The sequence below is a fragment of the Engraulis encrasicolus genome, chromosome 12, assembly GCF_034702125.1.
Source record: "Engraulis encrasicolus isolate BLACKSEA-1 chromosome 12, IST_EnEncr_1.0, whole genome shotgun sequence".
Lineage (NCBI taxonomy): Eukaryota > Metazoa > Chordata > Actinopteri > Clupeiformes > Engraulidae > Engraulis > Engraulis encrasicolus.
Genome location: NC_085868.1, coordinates 5,425,396 through 5,442,230, shown reverse-complemented (window position 1 = coordinate 5,442,230; position 16,835 = coordinate 5,425,396). Strand labels below are relative to the sequence as shown.

General features: G+C 42.8%; 1 protein-coding gene across 1 annotated transcript in view; it reads left to right on the top strand.

Moving 5' to 3' along the window:
* The first annotated feature begins 15,484 nt into the window (after nucleotides 1–15,484).
* The window catches only part of LOC134459227 (striated muscle preferentially expressed protein kinase-like), a 99,846-nt gene continuing 98,495 nt past the window's right edge, over nucleotides 15,485–16,835 (top strand). Inside the window, exons 1-2 of the mRNA XM_063211526.1 lie at nucleotides 15,485–15,979; nucleotides 16,744–16,835. The exon at nucleotides 16,744–16,835 is cut by the window's right edge and continues 798 nt beyond it. The gene's annotated coding sequence lies outside the window, so the exon portion shown is untranslated. The remainder of the gene's footprint in view (nucleotides 15,980–16,743) is intronic.

Sequence of the window (16,835 nt, the reverse complement as noted above, 5' to 3'; positions counted from 1 at the left end):
TTTCTTGTATGTGTATTTCAGATTGCCAATGTTGACAGCATTCATGCATCCCCAAACCATGTCAGTCCCACTACCATGCTTGGCTTATGAGAGGATACACCTTTTTTTGTAAAACTCACTTGTTTACCACCACACATGCTTGACACCATCTAAAGCAAATTTGTTTATCTTGGTCTCTTCAGATCACACGACATGGTTCCAGTGATCCATATCCTTGGTCTGTTCATCTCTCCTGAGACCAAGATAAACAAATTTGCTTTAGATGGTGTCAAGCATGTGTGGTGGTAAACAAGTGAGTTTTACAAAAAAGGTGTGTCCTCTCATAAGCCAAGCATGGTAGTGGGACTGACATGGTTTGGGGATGCATGAATGCTGTCAACATTGGCAATCTGAAATACACCTAAAAGAAACATACATGTCAACATGCACTGTGACTACTGAAGCAGATCATGACATTCTCCATAGGATTGCATTCAAATCTCACACCAATCTATTTAAGCCAGATGCAGACTCAAAATGTAAAAGTTCAATGCAAAGAAAGGTTGAAACGCACACTGATGACCTCCCTTGTCATCCCTTTTCATTTAGTTTCATTTCGAGACGATTCGAGCCAACATAGCCCCTTCTCTACCGGATTTTAATCTGGGGTGTACTCACTTTTGTGAGTACATGTTCAAACATTAATGGCTGTATTTTGTTTTTTTCTGAGTGAACAAGAAATTTAAGCGGTTAAATATGTTGTTAAAAGGTCACTAATCATTGTGTCAAAGTTGCATTTCTGTAATGCTTTCCTATGAAAAGATATACTCAAAAATCTGCAAAACTGTGAGGGGTGTATTCACTTTCGTGATATACTGTATTGTATCACTCCGGAACGGTCAATCACCATATTTGTCTAACCTTTCCTTGCTATTTTTACATGGTTATTAGAAAGTAAAATGAATACCTGTGGTATTTCAAATTGAAAGACATGTGAAGTACTCATTTCTTTGCCAATCACTTGTAATGTTTAACTATTTTGTTCTAGAAATTATGGCTATAACTGGCAGTGGCCTAGTATAAAGACCACACGATTGATCCCGGCCCCTGATCACAGTCAGGAACGATAATGTGGCCCCCAGAGAAAAAAGTTTGGGGACCACTGCACTACGGTGTGGCAGCTTTTGTTATACGCACAGGAATTCTCATGCACATGTACTACTTGTATGAGGCTACGGCAAGCGATATGGGACAAAGATATGGCAGGAACCGACATAAACCGAGATTACACAATCTTCAATATGGTCACCAAATGTTTGGGACTGTCATTTATGTTATGCCTACACTTTGAATTAGATCAGAGTCTTGTTACACAGGTATATTTGAATTACCTCAACTGTACCCTGCACTTAACTTTACTCGGTCTACACTACAAGCAGATACAGGGGGCATGAGAATCCGGTGCGTATCACAAAAGCTACCACAACGGCTCCTTGGGATATGCATACCAGTATGACAAATTTAAAGGGACACTGTGCAGGAAATGGTCAAAAAAGGTACTGCAACTATGCTGCTCATTGAAACTGGGCGGCCTATTGCCAAATTTGATCTTTACATGAAAGTTTACTAAGTAATAAACAAATATTTTCTAGTATGGTCCAAGTAGTCATTTTTGCAGCTAAAAATGGCTATTCTTGAAAATTCAAAATGGCAGACCATGGAGAAGATCCCGTTTCATGTATGAAAAGTGCAATTTTTCCAGTCACAATGAACACTTATACAATTTGATGGTGGTGGTAAGTATTCATGAAAAATTCCACCAAGTAGATTGCCGAGCGCGTCGCATCATCAGCTATGATTATTTCCATAGCGAGTAACCACAGCTGATGGTGCGACGCACTCGCCAATCTACTTGGTGGACTTTAGTGTCAAATAGTTGGTTTGACCGTAATTTAGATATTCTCAAGGTAGTAGCTTCACAAAACACATTCTGCAGACCTTTCAAGAATACATGAAGGGCTTTGGACACTTCGGTTAATGTGTGGACACCCTCAACATATTATGAGGTACGTGTGACGTTGTTTTGAGCTGTGCAAGACTTTAAAATGTTGTGTTTTTGAAATGTGTGTAACCGCCGAAAAACGATGCCCGCATCTTTCATATTGCATAGCTGATATGGCTAACGAGGCTAACGTGATATTATCAAACTTTCTCAAAACGCATGCTTTTGCCTTGATTTTGCTCTAGAGTGACTGTATTTCATCCCAAACATGCAAAAATTAGGCAAACTTGTTCCAACTCCGGATAAATCCTTTAAGCAGGGCTGCAGATTAGCTCTGATCTCCAAGTAGCTAGCACCGCCGATTTTTACTGTGGATGAAGGCATGTGGGCACGTTTTCTGTAGATCAGTGTGCTGTGCGTGACATTGTGACGTCATACGTAACGTCATGACGTCATCTAGCGACTTTTCAGCAAGCCCATAGCGACTTTGGCTGATTTCTATTGGCAACACTGTGTGAATATCATTCAGATTATTTAAATACATGCAAATGAGGGGAGAAGTATCAAATGGGTCATAATGATACCATTAACTCAACACAACAGGTCATACTGTAGTTCTGTAGGCCTACATTCCAACTCTATCACTCTCAAATGAAGAGTTAATTATATGAGGTTTGAGAAAATTATGTAATACAACCCCAAATACCGTAAGAAAAAGGAAAGCTGGTACATGGACAGACACGGATGTATATTGAAATTTACATGCAACATGCTTCAAAACAAGTTGGGACAGGGAAAATAAAAAATGCTATAACAGCTCAATATGTAGTATTCACTAGCCAGGCCGTGCCCTCCTAATGTCCAACACTTTCAGCGATGCTAGTAAGCTTACTAGTCAGGTCAAGAGCAATGCAAGTACTTTCTTAGCTGCCGAGAAATTGGGAACTCCTCCCATTTTGTCAGGAAGCAAACAACCATTAGCAAACCAAGGGAGGTGGGTCAACCATAGCCTGGTTGAAAAGCCGACTGTTGACTCCGTCAATCAGTCTGGCAAAAGCCATGAGAAATCCGTCTCCTTGGAGGGTGGGAGATGGTCTGATGTTACTCCATCATACCATTTAAATTAAAACCTATATTATGCCCATATTGTGCTTTATTAGCATGCCTGTTACGATATAGCGTCGCAAAAGCATACAAATAACAAAACGAAAGTGTGAATACAGTTACCTTAACCAATCAGTAACGGACATCGCGGGTGAGTTCTGCGTCAGCACTCTGAACCGTTTGCTGATGGCTAAACACTGAGAGAACCGAGCTCGAGGCTTTTGCCAGACGATGTGCGGAGCCAAAATCTTTGGGTGGAGTACATCGGATGGTGTCGCCAGGCTAGGTCAACCATGCAGTTTGGGAAATGTTCATTGTTATGCTCTTAGTCAGATCAAGTCTCGAAGAGATTTGAACGGCGATGATAATCAGGCAAGCATTCACAGGCTACTTTCTCAAATGAGCTCAACCTCTTGATTATTTGTAGAAACATTCAACAAAGAAGTTTGCAATGCAGCCCAGTCCTCCCAACCTGTCCCCCCACACATCACATGTGATGTGCTATGTAGATCAAACTGGTGCAAGCTCATCGCCCGTTCAAATTTGTGTTTGACTTAAAATATGCTGTGTTAGGACCACCCACGCCATGGGGAGACTTGTTGTTGGCGTAGTTTGCAGTCATCGATCCACAAATTTTGGTCCAGAGCACGCCAATAAGTGCGATCGAGATATCGCAACGACTGTATGCGCATTTAGACAGCAATGCATTCTGGCTCAAAAAGTTTAATGACGGTTAGATTTCCTCTCAAACTTCAAAATTTCTGTGATGTTGCGTTGACGAGGTGACATGTCACATGGTGTCAAACTATCGCGGGATGAATGCGACTGCAGTCAGATCTTGAAACCTCTGCAGTTGCTTATCCCCTTCAACGCTCGTCTGCAGACCGCCTCCATGAACTGGTTGGTCAACAACTCACGTGTATGAGTCTTGTCTCACACCTCTACACAAGTTTGCACAGGTCCCCACTTCAGCTCCTCCTCACTGCCTGTCCCCATGTGGTGTGTTAGTAGAGCAAACTGGTGCGAGCTCATCGTCTCGTCCATATTTGTGGCCGACTTTAAATGCGCTGTTTTAATAACACCCACATCGTGACAACAAGCTCTCACTCACGTGTTTTCTCTCCATCGATCGACAAAAATCTAAGTCGTATGAGCCTAATCACCTCTTTGAAGGATGATATGCAGCAATGATTTGACACCTTGTTGTTTACATCTTTGGCAGGTATGTTTGGCCCTCCATATATGTAGTATCTTTTACCAGCTGAGGGAAAGCGTTGAGGTGGCACAGTGTTTCCCACAGAAATTTTGGAAATTTGGCAGCAGGGTTTTTTTTTCCGGGGGGGGGGGGGGGGGGGGGTTCTTACGCGGGCCTTTGGGGGGTGGGGGGTGAGTTGTATTCACACAGCGTGAATGCAAAACAGCAAAACAATGAGTACAGTATGACATTGGCGCATGGAGAAACTATATAGTCAGCCTGCCATCAGCAGCTAAGATGCTTAAATAAACTTTTGATGGCATTTTTTGTTAAAAGTTGGCAACCATGCCAGAAGTTATCAGCATGGGCTAAGGTTTCAGAATCACCTGGTTGCCAACTCGGAACTTGACCTTTAAGGTCAAATATGAAGGTCAAGAGGTCAACCACGGTCAAATAACAGTGTTATTTAGTTAAAAATTGTTACAAAGTTGTTAAAAGTGGGCAACCATGCCAGAAGCCATCAGCACAGACTAAGGATTCAGAATCAACTTGTTGCCAACACTGAACTTGACCTTTAGGGTCAAATTTGAAGGCCAAAAGGTCAACAACAGGGTATTTTCTTGCTAGTCTTTGTTGGGAACTGTATATTCATGGAATTCTTTTTCAAAAGTTGGCAACCATGCCAGAAGTTATCAGCATGGGCTAAGGCTTCATAATCACCTGGTTGCCATCATGGAACTTGACCTTTAGGGTCAAATCTAAAGGTCAAAAGGTCAAACACGGTCAAATAACAGTACCAATATGTTATTTAGTTAAAAAATGTTTTAAAAAAGATGTTAAAAGTGGGCAACCATGCCAGAAGTCATCAGCATGGACTAAGGATTCAGAATCAACTTGTTGCCAACACGGAATTTGAGCTTTAGGGTCAAATTTGAAGGTTAAAAAGGTCAAACACTATGTATTTTAAGGTTTGACTTTTTGGGGGACTGTGTTCGTGGAAATCTTTTTCAAAAGTTAGTAACCATGCTACAAGTTATCAGCATGGACTAAGGTTTCAGAATCACCTGGTTGCCAAGAGGGAATTGACCTTTAAGGTCAAATATGAAGGTCAAAAACAATGTATTTTCTGGTTAGTCTTTTTTGGGGATCTTTATATCCATGGAATTATTGTTTTCAAAAGTTGGCAGCCATGCTAGAACGTATCCGCATGGACTAAGGTTTCAGAATCACCTGGTTACCATATGGAACTTGACCTCTAAGATCAAATTTGAAGGTCAAAAGGTCAACCGAGATCAATTAAAAAAAAACAGTTTTTGGAGATGTGCTTTCATAAAATAGTTGTTTGCATGGTACTGTATATTGAGGCCTATAATTTAATGTTTGATTTGGCTTATCGTGGTGGGACTCTGGCCTGTCATCCTTAGACATTCATCATAGCTCATTAGCATAAAATGAACTTAAACTTGTATTTTTAAATTTTCATTCTGGTCATCTCAATTACTTTATTCTTCTTTGTGAAGCACATTAAGCTGCTGGTATGAAATGGGATATGCCTTGGCTCACCAGTGAATTTGCTTCTTTCCATAGAAAAAATAATGACTTCAGTTATTTCTGATGTGTTTCAAATGGTTATAGCAATGAAGGACACTTGTTGATTTGCTATGTCATATCATGGTTAGGAAATAACCTACAGTAAGAGTAGAGCAAGTATTGCGCACTTCTCTTGATGTTCTCATGACTACTGTAGAATATTCTGTTGCAATTTCCCAGGCTTGAGTTTTTGTGTCACCTGTATAAAGCACCAGGCTTATCTTCGGGTATTGATTGACTATTTTCAGAAGACAAAAAAGACAATTGATATGTTACCACCAAGTGATGCATATGGATTGCATCTTGCATAAGCAAATCAGCAGGCAAATATATGGTTGCAGTCTGACAAAGTACATATTAACAAAGACACTGAGGAGACAGGTGGTTGGAAAGTTGTAGACTTGATGGCTGTGTGGTAAAGGAAACATCCAGTCCCACATAGTAGCTTAGGACTGATAAGATGTGGTTGTGGAACCAAGTGGGCAATACATGCCTGCAGTTGCCTGAGGAATGGACAGCCGTGTAAACCGGCATGTGATTAAAATGTAGAATGTTTAAACGCCGTAGGGATAGAACATGATCTGGATGACACAACCTTTTTATAATAACAGCAACAATAGCTCCTTTAAATACATAAATATCCAGTATGTACAGGTACTGACATCACATTTGAATTATTGTTTTAATTATTGTTGAAGTAAAGAGACAATATGATCAATTACATTCTTGTTATTGACAATTTGCAATAATCACTTTCACTCATACCCTAATAATAAAGACTATATAACTTCTAAATATACAGTCCCTTAAAGTATTGGAACAGAAAGGCAAATTTCCTTGTTTTTGTTGTTCACTGAAGACTTGGGTTTAAAGGGGCTCTAAGTAGAATTAAAAGGTTAATTAATCACTGTCCCGAGTCATCTGATACTTACAGTAGGTGAAGTGTGACTCTCGCGACCACTTTCACCGTCCACTGTCAGAAAACCCCAAATGCAACTTTTTACAGCGCTGTCCGCTTCGGGAGAAACTTCATCAAAACAGTGTTTTATTTTCTTTACAATTATTTGTTCCAATACTTTCACTCACCTAAAGTGATTTAAATCATATAGAATATCTCCTCCAGGTACTAATTATTCAATAGATAATGCAAACAACTTGTATTTTATGAAAGCACATCACAAAAAAAACTAAACATTTTTTTTTTTTACCCCGGTTGACCTTTTGACCTTCAAATTTGACCTTAAAGGTCAGGTTCCATGCTGGCAACCATGGACCATGAAACCTTAGTCCATGCTGATAACTTCTAGCATGATTGTCAACTTTTGAAAAAGAATTCCATGAATATGAAGCCCCCCCTCCAAAAAAGGCAAACCAGAAAATGCATTGTTTTTGACATTCAAATTTGACCTTAAAGGTCAAGTTCCATGTTGGCAACCAGGTGATTCTGAAACCTTAGTCCATGCTGATACCATCTAGCATGGTTGCTTACATTTGAAAAAGAATTCCATGAATATACAGTTCCCAAAATAGACTAACCAGAAAATACATTGTTTTTGACCTTTTGACCTTTAAATTTGACCCTAAAGGTGAAGTTCCGTGTTGGCAACAAGTTGATTCTGAATCCTTAGTCCATGCTGATGACTTCTGGCATGGTTGCCCACTTTTAACATATTTTTAACAATTTTTAACTAAATAACACTGTTATTTGACCGTGGTTGACCTTTTGACCTTCATATTTGACCTTAAAGGTCAAGTTCCGTGTTGGCAACCAGGTGATTCTGAAACCTTAGCCCATGCTGATAACTTCTGGCATGGTTGCCAACTTTTAACAGAAAATGCCATCAAACATATATTTTTGGGGCTTGGCAGGCTAACTAATAGGCCTGGGCCAACATTTCAGCTATTTATATTTTGAGAAATAAGGCTACCCATTTTACCCATGACATGTATAATAGTAGTACATTGTCATTGTCAAAAAATGCAGTACAGTGAATCATTTCTGTTTACAACACAGTTTCATTTGTCCCTCATGCAGGGGTCTATATAATGAAAACAATAATAAAACAAAATAGGAGCAGAGATAAGAATTTAAGATCACTGTGTGTAACGCAGAGACAAAAAGGGTTTAAGAAAGTAGGCTATGCCTTTTTCCGCACACACATACAGTAGGTGTACACATTCTACGCGAGGGGTGCTGGTCACAGGGCCAGTTTTTCAAAATTCCTTAAAGGGCTGAACAACATGTTACACATTTATGTCGATATTCACATTCATTTCACATTCATTTCTATATGCAGCCCGATGTCTCCTCTGCTGTGTCAATGAAGGCCTGTCACCTAACTCATTACAACTGTAAAACAAAGCCTGGGGAGTGTTAGTAAACTCATCCCAACTGTCCCTTCTCTGAAGTTTTTTTTATATTGCTCCCAAACCCAGGAACGCAGGAACTCATTTTGACCAGGGGGTGCTGTGGTCGGCGGAGGCTCTGGGAGTCCTCTCCCAGAAAAAAAAGTGTGTTTTTTAGATGCAATTTCCTGCATTCTAATCAATTGTAGGATGAAGAATGGCGAATCCCATCTGACTAACTTCATGTTTTATGTAGCCTAACCAAGGATGACTAGATTTTACCTTTTTTTGTTTAACATTTCACTTCACAATTAGGCTATTAAGTTCTTCTTGCGGAAAGGAAACGCGCACCTAATGTGGAGGTGAGGACGTGTTTAAGAGCAAATCGGGCTGCCGTGACAGTTTCTCTCTTCTCCATGGGCAGTCTATAATGTGTGAAATTAGAAGAAATGCATGACTAGGCTATGCGATGCACTTGTGAGAGGTGACCGGGCTTTCAAACAATTTAGATTGTCTTGCAATTGCGACTGTGTATCTCAAGATGCATACGATCAGGACAACTGCCCTGTCTCCCCGCCCGCGCACAAAAGCACGCACGTCACACAGACAGGCATACCAAAAATTCTGAATCAAACGAAGATATCGCAAACCACGCCCACTCAATGAAAAAGCGTGTGCTCAAGTTGGGTCTCCTAAGGGGGCGTTGTCCCCTACTTCTTCTTCTTCTCTTTTTGAGGAGTTTGCGCAAGACGTGCGCTACCGCCATCTACGGCGCTAAGGGGACTTCATTGATTCTCAACCTCAGGACTCCGAAGGTCTCCTAACCGAAGGTCTCCTAAAGGGGCGTTCACCCGACATAAAGTGGATACCGGAAAGGAAACAAAATGACGCTTCTTGGTTACATCCACTTTCTTTGGGTGTACTGCGTCCCGTATGTGATTACACTCTGCCGGCCAAAGAGTTTGTGCTGTGATCGGCGAGAGAAGTAGGCTAAGCGCCAAAGCAGCTCGTGCCATTGCTGGCTATTGATACAGGGAGAGTGTGAAAGCCACCTTTACTTTGCATTTGACGTAGGCCATAGGCTAAACGGTGGTCAAATCAGCAGCAAGAGGCAAAAGGAACAACTCGCCACCACTACAAAAGTCCAAAACATCTAACAATAGCACAGCCATTTCACACCGCGGCAATTCAACTTTGGCAACAGTTGATAGACAAGCCACGCACAACATCGGCTGTGCTACAGATTCACCCCATAGCAAACTCCGAGGCTAAGATAGACTTCACCAGCAATAGGCAAGAGACCTAGCCAACCATGGTTAATACAGGTCTGTGTGTGCTACTACGAATCCAATCTCCACCGCAAGGAACAAAAGTCACTTCTTACCTGACACGATGCACAATTTTGGTGACATTCCCTTCTCCCGTCGCACTTTAAATTCACCTAATTCCTTGCTTAGTTGGTCCGTGTTTGATCACCAAACTGATGAGACTTCTCTTCACAACAAGTTAGCTCCTCCAATGGGTTTAAGACCGTGTATGTTGATGCATGCCCAAGCCAACATATTGCTGTTAATAGCCTACCACATTTATTACTACCTTGACACCACAAGCTAAACAAAGCAAACATCTCTCCCGCGTCACTGGCTGCACCGTTCTACACCACTGTTCCGGTCTGGTTGGGGTCTAAAAGTTTATCACTCATTTCAAACCAAAATTGCATTCACATTTCAAACTACTTATAAGTATTAAAAAAGTAGAAAATATTCATATTTTGTGTTTCTATTTTAGAATAATAATGAGGAAAAAAACTATGTCTGAATTTAGGGTAGGCCTAAGTGATGCAGGTAGAAAGGCTATGATGCAGCTGCGTCTGTTGTCCAGCACCCGGAGCACCCCACTACCTGCGTCCCTGCCCAAACCCAAGTTAACTATAAACTTGACTAGGCTTTTGATCCCTCTGTCTTTCAGGCACTTGTGGTTTTCTCTATAGGATGTATTTACTCCAGGAGGAAAATGCGAAGGAAATCGTAATTCAAATCGTTTTAAAAAAAAAAAAAAAAATTTTTTTTTTTTTGCATTTTCGTAAACTATGGCGGCCAAATTTAAACTATGGCGGGCCGCCATAGTTTACTCAATGTATGGGAAACACTGGGTGGGAAGTAGGCTAGCTCACTCCTGGTGGCATATTGGGAAGCTCCTACATTAAGGAATGCATATTATAAGGCTTATTTGAGTTTATGCAACATCAACGTCGTTTCAAAGTACAGTATGTCAGCGAGAACTCACCGTCACGGCGTTGGTGGCGCTACACACAGCACATTTAAAGTCTTTTTTCCAAATGTGCATGATGCCAACACGAGATCAATATGTGTCAATGGATATTGCAAAGTACATCAGCGAGGACTTGCCGTCACACAACGTGGGTGGTGTTAAACACAGCGCATTTAAAGACGGCCATAAATTTGCATGAGACGATGGGCTCACACCAGTTTCATCTATGTAGCACATCACGTGTGAGGTGTGGGTGGACAGGTGGGGGAGGAGGAGTTGAGGTGGGGTGGTTGTTTCCGTCAAGACGGTATGCAGACTCTGGCAACGAGCATCAACAGGGATAAGCAACTGCAGGAGTTGCGGGGTCTGTCTGCAATAGCATCGCTCACATGAGAGTTTGGCATCATGACACACATTACGTCTTCATTAGCCTACATTCGGCGTGATCGACTTTGTTGACAACGGTTGAGGATGACAAAGTACTGTACGTGAGCAAGAACTTGTTGTCACGATGTGGGTGGTATTAAACACTGTGCATTTTAAGTCGAGACGATAAGCTTGCACCAGTTTGATCTACTAGCACACTATGTGTGAGATGTTGGGGGACAAGTGGGGAGGAAGACCTGTAGTGGGGTGCTGCTGTCCAAACTTGTGTAGGGGTGTGAGACAAGGCACCTAGAAACACGTGAGTGAGTTGTTGGCCAACCAGTTCACGAGTGCACCCCCTCAGAGGCGGGATGCAGACCCTTGCAGACGAGCATCAACAGGGATAGGCAACTGCAGGAGTTGCAAGGTCCGTCTGCAGTCGCATTCATCCCGCGATAGTTTGGCACCATGTGACATGTCACCTTGTCGGTGCAACATGCCTGAAATTTGGTAAGTTGGACAAGAATTCTAACCAGCATGCAACATTTAAAGCCAGAATGCATGACTGGCTGCATGTGCATGCAGCCGTTGCAGAATCTCGAATGCGGCTAATATGACTGAAATTTAGTACAATTTCTAACCGTCATGCATCCAGAGTACATTCCGGTCTGTATGTGCATGTAGAGTCGAATGTGCCTATTCTCTCTACTTGCCACTCATTGCACATAAAAATGGTTTGTGTGCTGTGTGCCACAGTTGGTCTCACGGACAACAAAGCGGTGGGACGTTTTTTTTTCCTTTCCTATGTGCACACAACCTTGGCTCTGCTAACTGGAAACAAGCATACCAACACACACACACACACACACACACAAACGCACACACACACATTCCGAAACCCACCAGGCAGGGACAGGTGGTGTGTGTTACGGCAGAGGTATGAGGCAAGAGGGATGTGTATTTGTCTGGCATGTTCACTTCAAATATCAACAGTACTGATAGTTTGTGTTTACTGTTGCTAATAAAGCAGCAATGTTAACTTGTCAACTTGTGTCTTTGTGTTTCTGTCTGGGTCAGTAAATTCATGCATGTGACTTTATCACGTATCACTCTCAGTAACTCTAGGTTGACTTGTAGGTGGGTGTTATCTAGATTCTAGTTCTATGATACTGTAGCTTCTACGAACTTCGAGTTCTACTGTAGGCTTTAAAAGCATCCAGAATGAAATCATCTTTGCATGTATTACTCCCCACCTTCCCATGTGTGTCCGTGTGTGTGTGTGTGTCTGTCTGTGTGTATGTGCCCATAGATACTGTATGTCCGTGCTTGTGTGACTGTCTATGTTTGTCTCTCTGTATATGTTTTTGTCTGTGTGTGATATGGTTGTCTCGTCTGCACCTGTTTTCCTTGTGAGTTGTGACTGAGCTGCACAAAACACAACAACAGCCCATTATCCATCTGTTATCCTGAAAGAAGCCTTGGCCATGGGCCTCCTCTGCTCTGCTCTGCTCTGGCTGTGTTTACATACTACGTATGTGCTTGAAACCCACAACACAGCCTTAGACATTGATACAAAGACTGCTCTAGGTTGTATTATGTACTATGTGCTATATTATGAACAGAGCGAGAGTTGACCTTCACAACACTCCACAGCTCTGAAAGTCCAACAAGCCTCAGCATTATGCGATAGCTAAACCCAGAGTTAGATCTAGTGACTTTTGAGTCCATTGCAAAAAGAAGACAAAATCCTAATGTCCACTAAAAAGCTGCTTCTGAAGGATTAGTTTTGTTTCGACCCTTTGGGGCCCTGTAGTGCTGTCTGTGCTGTCTGTAGACATAGCGACTGTGTCTGAGTTACACGATAACGTAACGCAGAGGCAAAGCTATAGTCTCTTGGGTTCCAAGCGAAACAAAATCCTAATTTCCATTTAAGCTGCTGGGGTAATTTATTTTAGGGGCCCTAGTGAGCCTGTCTGAAGTACTCGATAACAAGGGGTCCCAAGTGAAACAATATCCGAATTTCCATTGAAACGGCTGCTACTGTAGGGTAAACTTTGTTTTAGGGGCCCTAGTGGTCTTGGAGACATAGCGAACCCCCCATTACATCACAAAGAGCTTTGAACCTGAGACCGCAGCCGACACACACACACACACACACACACACAGACGCACACGCACACTCACACACACAGTCACAGACATAGCGGCCCCCCATTACATCACAACAGGCTTTGAACCTGAGACAGTCAGCCTTGTCCGTAACCAATAAACAATTTGACACATTAGACGCACACACAAGCACACAACGCATGCATACACCCACACACACCCACACACACACACACACACACACGCGCACATACACACACACACACACACACCCACACACACCCACACACACACGGGGCTTACAATTTTGTCAGTCTGCCAGTTTTGCAGCCATAACAACGTACATTATGGTACACATGCCACTGGAGCTGAGGGCTGCAGGAATACTGATACTCACATCTTGGATTGCTGACAGTTTTGACTGGGCCCAGGACAAAATCATTCGAAAGAGCCCCCATCTGAATACATACAGTATGTAATGTGGTCCCATATATGCCCTCTTCCTCCATCCCTGGGCCTGTGGCAACTGACCTCTTTATTCTGCTGACGTCTTTCTGCAGTAGCTGTCAACCACACATGTGGTAGCTTTGTGTTTTTGTTCATGCTGTAGTGTAGGAGTGTAAGACAGGTCTTTTTGTTGTTCATTGATTGATTCATTTATTTATTCATTGTGTTGACAGCAGACATGTACTGTGAGATTTGTCCAGCAGGGGGTGCACATGTACTGCTGCATTCCCCGGCAGTGATGCAAGGTGGCTCCACTCTTCATGGCATTCTCTCTCTCTCTCTCTCTCTCTCTCTCTCTCTCTCTCTCTCTCTCTCTCTCTCTCTCTCTCTCTCTCTCTCTCTCTCTCTCTCTCTCTCTCTCTCTCTCTCTCTCTCTCTCTCTTTCTCTCTCTCTCTCTCTGTCTTCAAATTTTTTTTAATAATAGTTGTCAAAGACATGTGATGGCCTTGGATGTGTGAGAAATGTGTATGCCTGTAAGATAAGGCATTTTTCCCACAGCATACCGTCCTTGCAGACATAAAATACTTTTTTGTCTGACAAGGCTGCATCTACCATATTGTTCAGAAAAGACCACAAACACAACACCCTTCTCTCTCCTGCATATTTGTTTCTCTGTCTGTCTGTCTGTCTGTCTGTCTGTCTCTCTCTCTTTCTCTCTCACACACGCACACGCACATGTTATGTGCAACATAAATATGCCCCGTCATGAGTGCGTCTGAAGTGTGTGTGTTTGCGTGCGTGCGTGCGTGTGAAGCACATGACTGTGTGGAGTGTTGATCCAGCTATTGCTGCTACGTCGCTAACATGGCTATCTTTGCCTGCTGAATCACAACACGCACATGCATAGCTCTGTCAGACAACACCTCTAAACAGGGACAAGGCCAGTCTGTGTGTGTGTGTGTGTGTGTGTGTGTGTGTGTGTGTGTGTGTGTGTGTGTGTGTGTGTGTGTGTGTGTGTGTGTGTGTGTGTCTGTGTGTCTGTGTGTCTGTGTGTGTCTGTGTGTGTGTGTGTGTGTTTGGGGCCCCATAAACACCCAGTTCTCCATCAGCAAGGGCCTTTAAACACTGTTCCCCACAGAGACAAGGCCACAGGGAGGTGTGTGTGTGTGTGTGTGTGTGTGTGTGTGTGTGTGTGTGTGTGTGTGTGTGTGTGCATGCAAGTGTGTGTGTGTGCGTACGTGTGTATGTTACTGTCCATCTGCACTGTCTGTATCGTATTCTACGTTCATATTTGGTTTACAGTGTGTTCTTACAGTTGTGCATGCTCATTATAGGATCTGCCCAAAAATGCAACCTATTCTGTGTGTGTGTGTGTGTGTGTGTGTGTGTGTGTGTGTGTGTGTGTGTGTGTGTGTGTGTGTGTGTGTGTGTGTGTGTGTGTGTGTGTGTGTGTGTGTGTGTGTGTGTGTGTGTGTGCACGCGTTGTGTGTGTGTGTGTCCATGTGTCCTGAGCACAGCTGTCACCCCAAGGCTGGTAGGAATCTTCTGTCACCTCCACCGGGAAGGGGAGAGAGAGAGAGAGAGAGAGAGAGAGAGAGAGAGAGAGAGAGAGAGAGAGAGAGAGAGAAGGAGTGGGGGAGTGAGTGAGATAAAGGAGAGACAAGTAAAACAGAAATAGAGTGACCAACAATTTGAGAGAACTGTAAGAGTATAACACATAGAGAAAGAGGAATAAGTCTCATGTTGAAGACTAACATTTGACCCTGTTGGCATTATGAGCAGTTGGCAGAGTAAGCTTTGCAATGAAGACTAGACTTCAAAAAGCCCGACCACATCTTCAGAGAGCAAGGGTCAGGAATGAGAGGAGTTTTTGAGAGAGAGAGAGAGCGAGAGAGAGAGAGAGAGAGAGAGAGAGAGAGAGAGAGAGAGAGAGAGAGAGAGAGAGAGAGAGAGAGAGAGAGAGAGAGAAAGAGTAGAGGTCAGGGGGTGGAAGATAGGGGCAGTGGGGGTTTGGAGAAGGAGAGAGAGAGAGAGGGGGGGGGTACAGAGAGAAAGAGAGAGAGAGCTAAAGGGAGAGAGAGGGGTTTTGACATGCGTTGGCTGTGAGTGACATTGCTGCCCAACAGTAGGTGGTAACCGGAGCAGCCTTGTGTACTGCTGGGTTCGGGTGTGTTCGTGTGTGTGTGAGTGTGTGTCGGATTCGGAGCAACTGATCTGGGGTGTGTGTTTCAGGGCGAGGACTACAGTATAGGAGCTGAGAGCTGCTCTGGGTGTGTATGTTAAGGGTGAGCATTAAGAGCTCATCTTATGTATGTGTGAGTGTTTCTGAGTGTGTGTGTGTGAGTGTGTGTGTGTTTGAGGGGCCTGGCTAGCAGTGGTGATTTGATCTAGTGTGTGTTGCAGAGAGGCTTGTTGAGGAGTAGAGTACTAGCTGGGCTGCTAATGCTCCGTGATCCAGGGGGGTCTTACAACCTCAACCCGACCAGGAGCCCCCCCTCATGCTGCTGGAGGATTGAAGCCCCCTCTCTCCAGAAGTCCCCTCATGCCACAGCTGATTAATTAGTGGAAGGTAATCTGTTCTTTCTCACTTGTTTCACACAGCTGATCGAGCCGCTTGAGCTCCCTGACTGACACACGACAGGAGGAAACACATATGTAATGGGCCAGTAATAGCTACTGTGATTTACTTGTGCAAATAGTGTACCTGGTAACTCACTATTGGTTTCACTGTGTTGGTTGAACCCATGGACTATGCTTGCACCATGAAGCGTTCAAAAGTCTCCTGTGAAGTTAAATATACATGGAGCGATTTGTGTCTGTAATACTGTGATATCTGCTGTGATTTACTTGGATTTAAATCAATTACTTCACTATGGGTTGCAATGCAAGAATAAATATAATGTAACCCACTTAACCCACAGGACGATAAATGTCATGTTGCGACGTTAAGCATGCATGAAGCTCTTGTAAAGTTAAAAATACATTCAGCAATGTTTCAAAGTTTGCTTTACTTTAATGTGTCTCTAATTTACCCACGTACTGGTAAATCAATTGACGCGCTATTTGTTGCCATAGCAAGCTTATATTAGTTTCATAAAATTCAAAAATGCAATAGGATTGGTTGTGAAATAGTTTAAATAAATTGCCCAAGTTGCAAAGAATGAACCTTTCTTAAGCAGCTTTAGTTTGTTTTATCTTTCTTTCAAAAAGTTTTGAACTGATGGTTTTGTGCAAGTTATACAAGCGATGCACTGAAAGAGTAGATGGGTTACAATAGCTTGCTGAAAACGTTTATTGCCTGGATAAATTAACACTGCAATCCAATGTGTCCAGATTGTGCTGGTGGAGCACTGTCTGGAGTATTACGATGGGGGGAAGACAAAGATCGCAGATGGTTGATCCGGAACATTCAGAGACGCTGAACA